The sequence below is a fragment of the Ursus maritimus genome, unplaced genomic scaffold, assembly GCF_017311325.1.
Source record: "Ursus maritimus isolate PB19 unplaced genomic scaffold, ASM1731132v1 scaffold_3, whole genome shotgun sequence".
In the NCBI taxonomy this organism is placed as follows: Eukaryota; Metazoa; Chordata; class Mammalia; order Carnivora; family Ursidae; genus Ursus; species Ursus maritimus.
The window spans coordinates 83,481,097-83,493,126 of NW_024425563.1; the positions used below are offsets into that span (position 1 = coordinate 83,481,097).

Sequence of the window (12,030 nt, forward strand, 5' to 3'; positions counted from 1 at the left end):
TGGATTTTTTTGAGTCCAGATTCTATTTTAGTTTTTTCTTCTAACCCATCCTCCAATTCGCCAATTTGTTCTTCTGCCTCATTCACCCTGGCCGTCAGAGCCTCTAGTTTTGACTGCAAAATAGGTTTTTAGAAAGGGTTCCTCCTCTTCTGTTTTTAGGAAGAGGGTTGAGGATTAGTATTCTTTGAAGAATTTTGGGGTAGAATTCATTAGTGAAGCCCCTGTGGTCTTGGACTTCCGTTTGTTGGGAGTGTTGATTACGATTCAATCTCCTTACTAGTCTTGGTCTGATAAGATTTTTCATTTCTTCAGTTCGGTCTTTGTAGGTTGTATATTTCTAGGAATTTTTCCATTTCTTCTAAGATTGTTCAATTTGTTGGCATATAATTGTTCTAATACTCTCTTATGATCCTTTGTATTTTTGTGAGTATCGTTGTAATGTCTCCTTTTTCATTTCTTATTTCATTAGTCACACTCTTTTCTTGGTAAAGAGTAGCTAATGCCGTTTTGCCTGTTTTGTTCATCTTTTCAGTAACCAGTTTTCAGTTTCTATTGATCTTTCTGTTTGTCTTCCTACTCTTCATTAATTTCTGCTCTGCTCTTTGTTACAATTTTCCTTCCAGCACTTTGGGCTTTGTTCTTTTTCTGGGTGCTAGTCATGAGGTGTAAAAAGTTAGGTTGTTTATTTGAAATCTTTCCAAATTTAACTTATAAAGCATTTCTTAATATAAGCATTTAGCTATGTGTACTTCCACTCTTGGAACTGGTTTTTGCTTCATCCCATTCCTGTAAAACACGACCGAGGCGCCCCTGTTGTAGTTTATTTCTAGTTCACTGCCTTATAGTTGAAAAAATACGTCATGTTATTTCAGTCTTCTTAAATTAGACTTTATTTTTGTGGCCTACCATATGCCTTATCCTGGAGAATAGTTCCATGTGTGTTTAAGAAGAACATCCGATTTTGCTTTTGAATAGAATGTTCCATAAATGTCTGTTAAGTTCGCTCTGGTCTAACATGTTGTTTCTTATCAATTTTCTGTTGGGGTGACCTATCCATTGTTGAAAGTGGAGTATTGAAGTTCTCTGTTCTATTGCAGTCTATTTCTCCCTTTAGGTCTGATTATATTTGCTTTATAAAGGTGCTCCTGTGTTGGTCCGTACATATCTACAAATGTTATATGCTCTTATTGGATTGATTCTTTTGTCGTTATATAATTATCTTCTTTGTCTCTTATTACAGTCTTTTAAAATCTGTTTTTCTGATATAAGTATAGTTACCCCAGCTTTTTGATTGTTTTCGTTTGCATGGAATATCTTTTTCCCCCACCTTCAAGTTCAGTCTGTGTGTGTCCATAAAGCTGAGTGGGTTTCTTGGCAGCATATAGTTGGTGTGATACTGTGATTTTGAATAAGAAATATATTTTATTCTTCATCCCCATTTCTGGCACAAAGCTCCTAAAACCTTAGAATTTTCTAAGTGCTGTGAGCTACTAACGTTATCTTTTGTTATAGTGGGGTAACTTTTGGAAAGCCCGTAAGGATGGGGTCTTGTTACCAGAGGAGAGTGAAAGTGTGATTAAGGGGGCAATAAACTTAATAAGTAATATATCTCTGAGTTCTAGAGACTGCTCTGCAAAATTGGATGGTGGTTGAAATCTCAGTCTATACCCAGTTGATCAGAAGCACCAGTGACAACTTGGACTTGCCCTGGCATTTGAAGTGGCGGGAATGGGGGCAGTCTTTGAGGACTGAGCCCATAACCTAGAGTGCAGGTAAATAGTGTCAGAGTTGAGTTGAATTGTAGACTAGCTGGTGTCCAAGAATTGCTTGGTTTTGTGGAAAACTCCCATATGTCATAATGGGTGACCACAATCAGAGGATGTGAATTGGGTCTTGTTTTTGTTTTTTATTTTGTTTTTGTTTTTTGTTTTTGTCTTTGTTTTTTGTTTGTTTGTTTTTATCCATTTGGCCACTCTAGGCTTTTGATTGGAGACTTTAGTCCATTTATATTTAAAATAATTTTCAGTAGGTATGGACTTTTGCCACTTTGTTAATGGTTATAGCTGTTTTGCAATTCCTTTGTTCCTTTCTTTTCTTGTGGTAGGTTTAGATTCCTATACCTTTAATGTTTCTTTATCTACCATACACGTTTTTGCTTTGTGGTTACCATGAGGCTCATAAAAACATAACAGTCTGTTTTAAGTTGATAATAACTAAGCTTGAGTGCTTTCTAAAGCTCTGCATTCTTACTCCCCCACACACACATTTTATGTTTCTGATATCCCCAGCTTACATCTTTTTGTCTTCTGTATCCCTTAAATTACTGATAGTTATTTTTACTCTGACTTTTAGCTTTTTTTTTTTTTTAAGATTTTTATTTATTTATTTGACAGAGAGAGAGAGACAGGCAGCGAGAGAGGAACATAAGCAGGGGGAGTGGGAGAGGAGGAAGAAGCAGGCTCCCAGTGGAGGAGCCTGATGTGGGGCTCGATCCCAGACTGCCGGGATCACGCCCTGAGCCGAGGCAGATGCTTAACCGCTGTGCACCAGGCGCCCCATGACTTTTAGCTTTTATACTGAATTTATAAGAAAAATGTTGCCACCACCATTACATTATTCTGAATATAACTATTTATCTTTACCACAAGATTTATACTTGCATATATTTTCCTCTTTACTAATTAGCACCTTTTGTTACAGCGTCAGAATTTCCTTTTAATATTTCTTGTAAAGGCGAGGCTATTGGTGTTGAATTCCTTCAGCTCTTGCTTTCTGGAAAATTCTTTCTCTCCCCTTTATTTATGAAGGACAACTTTGCCAGTTAGATTATTCTTGGTTAACAGTCCTTTTTTCTTTCAGCACTTTGAATATCTGTGACACTCCCTTCTGGCCTAAAGTTTTGGCTAAAAATCTGCTCAAGTCTTATCGTAATAAGTAATTTTTCTGTTGCTGCTTATAAGATTTTCTCCTTGCATTTAACTTTTGACTTTTTTTTTTTTTTTTTTTTAAGGATTTTATTTGTTTAGGATCGCTCTGGATGGCTCAGTCATTAAAGCATCTCCCTTTGGCTCAGGTCATGATCCCAGGGTCTTGGGATCAAGTCCAGCATCAGGCTCCCTGCTCAGCGGAGAGCCTACTTCTTCCTCTCCTGCTCCCTCTTCTTGTGTGCGCATGTTCTCTCTCTCTCTCTTCGTCAGATAAATAAATAAAAATCTTTTTTTAAAAAGATTTTTATTTATTCTCTAGAAAGAGCTAAGCTATCTTCACTTTTTTCCCCTGCTCTGATTGGATGAGTTCTCCTGCTCTATCTTCTAGTTTACTGATCCCTTCTTCTGCTTCATCTAGGCCGTTTTTTGAATCCTCCAGTAGTGTGTTTTCGTTGTTGTTGTTGTTTTCAGTTCAGTTATCTCCTTCAACTCTGTGACTTCCTTGGCACTTTTATTTTTCTGTCCCAGTCTTCAAGGAGTGGTCTCATGCAGGAGATGAGACTTTACTATTCAATTGTGCCTGGCTCTTGGTTGTCTCCCAAACTTTGCTGATTGTCCAAGCAGCCTGTTTTTAATAGCTGACGGTAGTTGAGAGTATGGAAGACCTGTCAGTGTTCCCGAAGGGCAGGATCTCATTCAGTGCTTAGATACAGGCTGATTAGAAGCCAGACCTTCAGGTAGCAGCTTTTAAAGTGTGGAAATATACCTGTCAGTGGAGACAGAGGTGGGTGTCTGTCTGATCCTTCTGTACTGAGCCCTGGAGTAATAGTTTGAACCCTTTCTTCGTTTGCTACCATCCCACTGAATCCGTGGGCCTGCTGGCCACTAGATCCGGTGGGCAGGGGGCGTCTCTTGCTAGCAACAACAAAACCCAGGGAGCCAAACATGTCAGCACAGGCTCCTTTCTGGGAGATACCAGCAACCTGGAGCGAGGCATGGGGAGAGTGGAAAGATGGGGCCATCGGCCTCCCCGTCTCTGGAAGGTATTGCTGTCGGCCCCTTGACGTTTGTTAAAATAGAAGTCTGCCCCTCAAACCCTTGCAGTTATTAAGATAAGCAAATAAGCCTCTTTGATGGGAAGACTGGTTTCAGTCTACTCTCTGCCGGCCCCAGGGGGGTAATCCATGCTCCGTATGTAGAGCCCTGTAAAAACTCTCTCTCCATTTGCTAGTCTGTGTGGGTGTAATGGATTGCAAGTCTCGCTGGCTTTCAGAGCCGAGTGTTTGGAAGCCCATATCTCCAGGTAGAAGCCTTGAAAGTTGGAAGACAGGATGTGGGGTCCAAGCCTTCCTTCTCATGGAGACACTGGGAGTTGTGAGTTCCCTTCTGGTTGTGTGTTGCTGTACCAGGGGTGGTGGTTATGGCAAGATTGTGTTTCACATCGTCCTCTATCAGTTTTAGTGTGGGTTTTTCTTAGTTTTTCTCATTTCTGGATTTCTTTCAGAGAGAATTATCCTCTGAATGAATTCAGTGTGTCTGTGTGAGGACATCAGCTCAGGATCTTCCCATGTCACCATCTTGAACCAGAACTGGGTGATCTTTTTTGTCTTCACGTTAAGAAATTTGTGATTCCTGGGGTGTCTGGGTGGCACAGCAGTTAAGCGTCTGCCTTCGGCTCAGGGGCGTGATCCTGGCGTTATGGGATCGAGCCCCACATCAGGCTCCTTTGCTGGGAGCCTGCTTCTTCCTCTCCACTCCTCCTGCTTGTGTTCCCACTCTCGCTGGCTGTACTCAATCTTGTCAAATAAATAAATAAAATCTTTTAAAAAAATTTGTAATTCCTATATAGCTAAGACTGAGAGCATTGAAAAGGATGAAAATAGTCCCAAACTGATTAAGTTTAACAACCTGATAACAAAACATGATAAGCATAGCATGAAAAACTATACATCTGTCTCAATTATGAATGAAATATACTGGTTCTCAATAAAATATTAGCAAATTAAATCCATCAGGGTATTAAGTAGTAATATACCAAGGCCAAATGGACATGCAAAGAAGATTCATATTGGGAAATATATTAATGTAACTTATAGCATTAATAGATTAAAAGTAAAAACTGTCGTGACCTCATAATAAAAAGGCATTTGAATATTATTGTTTCTTTTTTTTTAAGATTTATTTATTTGGGGCGCCTGGGTGGCGGGGTTAAGCGTCTGCCCGCCGGCTCAGGGCGTGATCCCGGCGTTCTGGGATCGAGCCCCACATCAGGTTCCTCTGCTATGGGCCTGCTTCTTCCTCTCCCACTCCCCCTGCTTGTGTTCCTCTCTCGCTGGCTGTCTCTATCTCTTCAAATAAATAAAAATAAAATCTTTAAAAAAATTTATGTATTTGAGAGAGAAAGAGCAAGCACACACAGGGGGAGAGGGAGAGAAGACCCCTCTCCCCACTGCTGAGCAGGGAGCCCAATGTGGGGCTCAATCCCAGGACCCTGGGATCATGACCGGAGCCAAAGGTGTATGCTTAACTGACTGAGCACCCAGGTGCCCCTGAATATTACTATTTCTGATAAAAACTTTTTTTTTATACATTACAAAATGATCCCCATAAGTCTAGTTACCGTCTGTCTTCATACAAAATTATTACAATATTATTGACTACTTCCCTATGCTGTACTATACATTCCCATGATTTACTTATTTTATAACTGGAAGGTTGTACCTCTTAATCCCCTTTCCCTGTTTCACCTGCCCCCAAACCCCTCCCACCTCTGGTAACCAACAGAGGTGTCTTGTGTCTGTGAGTCTAGTTTCTGTTTTTGTTTATTTTGTTTTTAGTTCACATATAAGTGAAATCATATGGTATTTGTCTTTCTCTGACTCATTTCACTAGCTTAATACCCTCAAGGTCCAACCATGTTGTTGCATATGGCAAAATTTCAGTCTTTTTATGGCTGAATAATACTCCATTATATGCATGTACACACTTCTCATTTACCCGTTCACCTATCAGTGGACACTTGGATTGCTTCCACATGTTGGCTGTTAAAAATAATGGTGCCAGAATGGGATGCATGTGTCTCTGTTCAAACTAATATTTCATTTTCTTCAGATAAAAACCCAGGAGTGAAATTGCTGGATCATACGGTAGTTTAATTTTTGAGGAACCTCCGTACTGTTTTAGTGGCTGCACCGGTTTGCATTCCCACCAGCAGTGCGCGAGGGTTCCCTTTTCTCCGCATCCTCACCAGCTCGTTATTATTTGTGGTTTTGACACCTGCCCGTCTGACGTGTGAGGTGGTAGCTCACTGTGGCTTTGACTGGCATTTCCCTGATGGCTGATGAGCGTCTTCCATGTGCCTATTGCTCATCTGGGTGTGGACTTCAGAAAAATGCCTACTCAAGTGTTCTGCCCACTTTCAATCGGGTTTTTGTTTTCTGCCACATATATGTGTACAAAAATCACACAACTTTAGAGGTGCACCTTTGGGCAATTATAATCTTAGATCAACCTTTTAAATAGATGAAAGCCGAGACCCCAAAAGGGGTTGAATGACTTGCCTGCACTTTGTGTTTTCATTTCTCTGGTTTTTGCTTCTAACTACCTGTGTGGCTTCAGGCAAATCTTTAAAAATCTGGCTTCAGTTTCCTGGTATGTAAAAAAGAGAATTTGGGTGGCCCCCCATGCTTTCCTTTCTAAAAATCTGTTTTTGTCATTTTTTCTCTTTTCAAATATTTTGAAAATATTTGGGGGGTGAAATCCTGCTTTTACAGAATGCAAATGAGGCAGGTAATAGATTCAGGAAATAAAAGCAGAATCCAGATGTCCCTAATTATAAAACTTGGGAGTGAGGAACTGCTGGCCTCTTGTGCTTTTAGAGTTTCTTAACAGGTTTCTTATTTGCTTTCTCAGGACTTCATATCACTTACTTTTCCCACAATCTGTACTTGACCCTTTCCCTCATATTTTCTGTGACTCATCTTTTTTTTTTTTTAAGATTTTTATTTATTTATTGCAGAGATAGAGACAGCCAGTGAGAGAGGGAACACAAGCAGGGAGTGGGGTGGAAGAAGCGGCTCATAGCGGAGGAGCCTGATGTGGGCTCAATCCACGCCGGGATCACGCCCTGAGCCGAGGCAGACGCCTACGCTGTGCCACCCAGGTGCCTGTGATTCATCTTTAAACAATATTAATTATTTTCATTACAGGAGTAATACATATTTATTGTAAAAAAAAAAAAATCAAAGTGCTTATACGCACAGGGTAGAAATAAGTCATGCGTAATCCAGTGCCCAAAGATAACCGCCTTTAATGATTTGGTATGTATTTTAAAAGAAAAGCACGCAGGGCGCCTGGGTGGCTCAGTCAGTTAAGCGTCTGCCTTTGGCTCAGATCATGATCCCAGGCTCCCTGCTCAGTGCGGTCGGGCGTCTCCTCTGCCCCTCTACCCACTTGTGACCGTGCGTGCATTTTGTCTCTCTTTCAAATAATCTTTTTTTAAATAAATAAGAGGCACAGATGTGACCTCATATAGCCACCTCCCCCAGCCGTGTTCTGTGGACACGTGCACTGTCAACTCTATAATCATAGTTTTATGATGGTGTTATAAAATGGTTTCTGGTTTTCCTGTGGCAGTTTCTGTAAATAAGGGGTTTTTTTAAGGTAGAGCTATAAATCCTAAGTCACTGACAGATCAGCATTCGACTGCTCTGGCTTTACTCAAAATGAAAGCTTTTCTTTTGTCCTTCCAGCAGGACTGTACCCCAGTCATCGCGCCATGTTCAGGTAAACCAAACACATCACCACTCTAGCAGCGTGGTTGGCTCACTCCGTAGTTTTACACCTGCCTGACGTGCTCTTAAAATTGTGATCAAGAAAGGTCTGCGTAATGTAAATCCTTTTCCTTAAGTAATCTATGCCTCTGGGCAAGTGTTCCATTGGACACTGCACCTGATTTAAAAAAAAAAAATGTCTATGTGTATGTATTAATAGAGTAATATCTTAAGTGACCAATATTGGCTCATTTTTCTTCTTTTTTTTTTTTTAAAGTAGGCTCCATGCTGAGCGTAAAGCCCAACTCAGGACTTGAACTCACCACCCTGAGATGCAGCGAGCTGAGATCAAGAATCAAATGCCCAACCAACTATGAGCCACCCACGTGCCCGTTGGATATTTCTTAATGTCCTATAAGCCACAGTTTCCCATCTATAAATTGATCATTATAATAGTATCTTCTTCCAAAGGTTAAAGATTAAGTGAGTTAAAGCATATGGAGTGCTTAAAACTGTGCCTGGCATCAGAGTGTGCATTCAGGATTGTTTAAAAAACTTTTAGGGGCACCTGGGTGGCTCAGTTGGTTAAGCATCTGACTTCAGCTCAGGTCATGATCTCAGGGTCCTGCGATGAAGCCCCACATCAGGCTCCGACTCAGCTAAGGAGTCTGCTTCTCCCTCTCCCTCTGCCCCTCCACTGTGCTCACTCACTCGCTTTCAAGTAAGTAAATCTTTTAAAATTTTTTTTATTATATTATGTTAGTCACCATACAGTACATCCCTGGTTTTTGATGTAAAGTTCGATGATTCATTAGTTGCGTATAACACCCAGTGCACCATGCAATACTGCCCTCCTTACTACCCATCACCGGTCTATCCCATTCCCCACCCCCTCCCCTCTGAAGCCCTCAGTTTGTTTCTCAGAGTCCATGTCTCTCCTGCTTCATACCCCCTTCTGATTACCCCCCTTCCTTTATCCCTTTCTTCCCCTACCGATCATCCTAGTTCTTATGTTTCCATAGATGAGAGAAACCATATGATAATTGTCTTTCTCTGCTTGACTTATTTCATAGCATTATCTCCTCCAGTGCCGTCCATGTTGCAGCAAATGTCGAGTCGTTCTTTCTGATAGCTCAGTAATACTCCATTGTATATAGGACCACAACTTCTTAATCCAGTCATCTGTTGAAGGCATCTCGGCTCCTTCCACGATTTAGTATATGGACAATGCTGCTATGAACACCGGGTGCATATGGCCCTTCTCTTCACTCGTCTGTGTCTTTGGGGTAAATACCCAGTAGTGCAATGGCGGGTCATAGGGTAGCTCAATTTTAACTTTTAAGGGACCTCCACACTTTTCCAGAGTGGCTGTACCAACTTGCATTCCCACCAACAATGTAGGAGGGATCCCCTTTCTCCACATCCTCTCCAGCAATTGCTGTTTCTTGCCTTGTCAATTTTTGCCATTCTAACTGGCGTAAGGTGGTATCTTAGTGTGGTTTTGATTTGAATTTCCCTGATGGCTAATGATTTTGAACATTTTTTCATGTGTCTGTTAGCCATTTGTATGTCTTCATTGGAAAAGTGTTCATATCTTCTGCCCATTTTTTGATTTATTTGTTTCTCGCGTATTGAGTTTGAGAAGTTCTTTGTAGATCTTGGATACCAGTCTTTTATCTATAGCATCATTTGCAGATATATTCTCCCATTCCGTGGGCTGCCTCTTAGGTTTTTTGACAGTTTCCTTGGCTGTGCAGAAGCTTTTTATCTTGATGAAGTACCACAAGTTTATTTTATCTTTTGTTTCTCTTGCCTTTGGGGATGTGTCATGAAAAAGGTTGCTTTGGCCGATGTCATAGAGGTTGCTGCCTATGTTCTCCTCTAGGATTTTGATGGATTCCTGTCTCACATCGAGGTCTTTCATCCATTTGGAGTTTATCTTTGTGTATAGTGTGAGAGAGTGGTCAGGTTTCATTCTTTTGCATGTAGCTGTCCAGTTATCCCAGCACCATTTATTGAAGAGACTGTCTTTTTTCCACCGGATGTTTTTTTCTGCTTTATCAAAGATCAGTTGCCCAGAGAGCCGAGGGTCCATTTCTGGGTTCTCTATTCTGTTCCACTGGTCTATGTATCTGTTTTTGTGCCAGTACCATGCTGTCTTTGTGATCACAGCTTTGTAGTACAGCTCGAAATCCGGCATTGTGATGCCCCCAGCTTTGTTTTTCCTTTTCAACAGTTCCTTGGCGATTTGGGGCCTTTTCTGGTTCCATACATAGAACTATTTTGTTCCAGTTCCTTGAAAAATGTCCTCGGTATTTTGATCAGGATAGCATTGAAAGTGTAGATTGCTCTGGGTAGCATTGACATTTTAACTATATTAATTCTTCCGATCCATGAGCATGGAATATTTTTCCATGTTTTTGTGTCTTCCTCAATGTCTTTCATTTTTCCTTTTATTCTGGTTAAGAGTTGGCTTGTGTATCTTGCTGCTCCCCTGTTGGGGGCATAGATATTTATAATTGTCATCTCCACTTGTTGGATACATCCTTTAAGAATAATACAGTGCCCTTCTGTGTCTCTAACTGTAGTCTTTAAAATCCAATCTGTCTGATATGACGATTGCTACCCCAGCTTTCTTTTGAGGTCTATTGGTGTGAAAGATGGTATTCCATCCCTTTACTTTCAGTCTGGATGTATCTTTAGGTTCAAAATGAGTCTCTTGTAGACAGCAAATGGATGGGTCATGTCTTTTTATCCAATCTGCAACCCTGTGGCGTTTTATGGGAGCGTTTAGGCCATTTACATTGAGACTGAGCATTGAGAGATATGATTTTAATGATGCCATGTTGCCATTAAAGTCTTTGTTTCTATAGATAGTGACTTTCTGTTCTGTATCCCTCTCGGGGCCTTTTTACCTTTATAGAACCCCCCTTAATATCTCCTGTAGGGCTGGTTTCGTGGTTACGAAATTGGTCAATGACTGGCGATTCTGGAAGGTCTTTATTTCTCCATCCATTCTGAATGACAGCCTTGCTGGATAAAGGATCCTTGGCTGCATGTTTTTCTCTGAAAGAGTTTTTAAAATGCCGCCCCCAACCCTTTCTCTCATTCCAGGTCTGTGTAGACAGGTCTGACGTAATTCTGATACCTTTGCCTTGGTACGTGAGAAATTTCTTTGCCCTGGCCGCTTTCAATACTGTATCCTTGGATCTAATATTTGCAGATGCACTATGACGTGAGCGTGGCATAGGTTTGTCGTGGTTGAGCTTGGGAGGGGTCCTCTCTGCCTCTTGGACACAAATGTTTGTTTCCCTTGCTAGATTAGGGAAGTTTTCAGCTACAATTTGTTCAAATATCTCTTCTAGACCTCTGTTTTTCTCCACCCCCTTGGGGATGCCGATGATTCTGATATTGGAACGTTTCATTGAGTCAGTAATCTCCCATAACCTACATTCCTGTGCATGGATTTTTTTGAGTCCAGATTCTATTTTAGTTTTTTCTTCTAACCCATCCTCCAATTCGCCAATTTGTTCTTCTGCCTCATTCACCCTGGCCGTCAGAGCCTCTAGTTTTGACTGCATTTGGCTCATAGAATTTTTAATTTCTGCCAAATTCACTCTCATTTCCGCCCTTAGAGATTCTATATTCTCATTAACATTTTCGTTAATACTTTTTTCAAGTCTACACATCATCTTGACCATTGTTACTCTGAACTCCATTTCTGATAATTTGGTTATATCCATATCCATTAGTCCTGTGGCAGAGGCCACAGACTCATTGTCTTTTCTTTGCTGGGGGGGGATTTCTCCTTCTCATCATTCTGATGAGCAGAGGTTGCGGGGTTGTCCAGAGCCCAAATTATTGACCGGGACCCAGGCAGTGTGCACTTGTTTTATAGGGATCTTAGAGATGTGGGCTTCTTGATTTTTCAGCCTGCCTTCTGGGGGAGGGGCCTGCCGCACCGATACTCAGGCAACCTGTTTGGGTAGAGTCTCCGTGTCCCCTGCGAGGGGGGATGGGGATGGGCACTCTCTGAGCCGGTATTTCCAGGCTTTTGTTCTCTGGCGGCTTTCCCTGGCGGTTTGCTGTGCCTCTTCTGAGAGTCAGAGCAGCAGCAGCCGAATTTCAGCCTCTGTCACAGAACAGAAGGATTGCGGCCCGTTCTCCACTGATGTTCTGGCCACTTTAACTCTGCTACTGTTGGTGCTGCTCAACCCTGCAGCGTCCCGGGATGTGCGCCCCCCACCGGCGTCCCTGCCCTCACTTCCAGGGCCTGCACATCTCTGTCCTTTGTGTTTCTAACGCCGCCAGCCTCCCCCAGCGGCGCTCCG

The 12,030-nt window shown here is 41.6% G+C and overlaps 1 protein-coding gene across 1 annotated transcript in view; it reads left to right on the forward strand.

The window, feature by feature from the left end:
* The window catches only part of ARMC10 (armadillo repeat containing 10), a 42,310-nt gene that overhangs the window by 17,101 nt on the left and 13,179 nt on the right, over positions 1 to 12,030 (forward strand). The gene's annotated exons all lie outside the window — the stretch shown is intronic.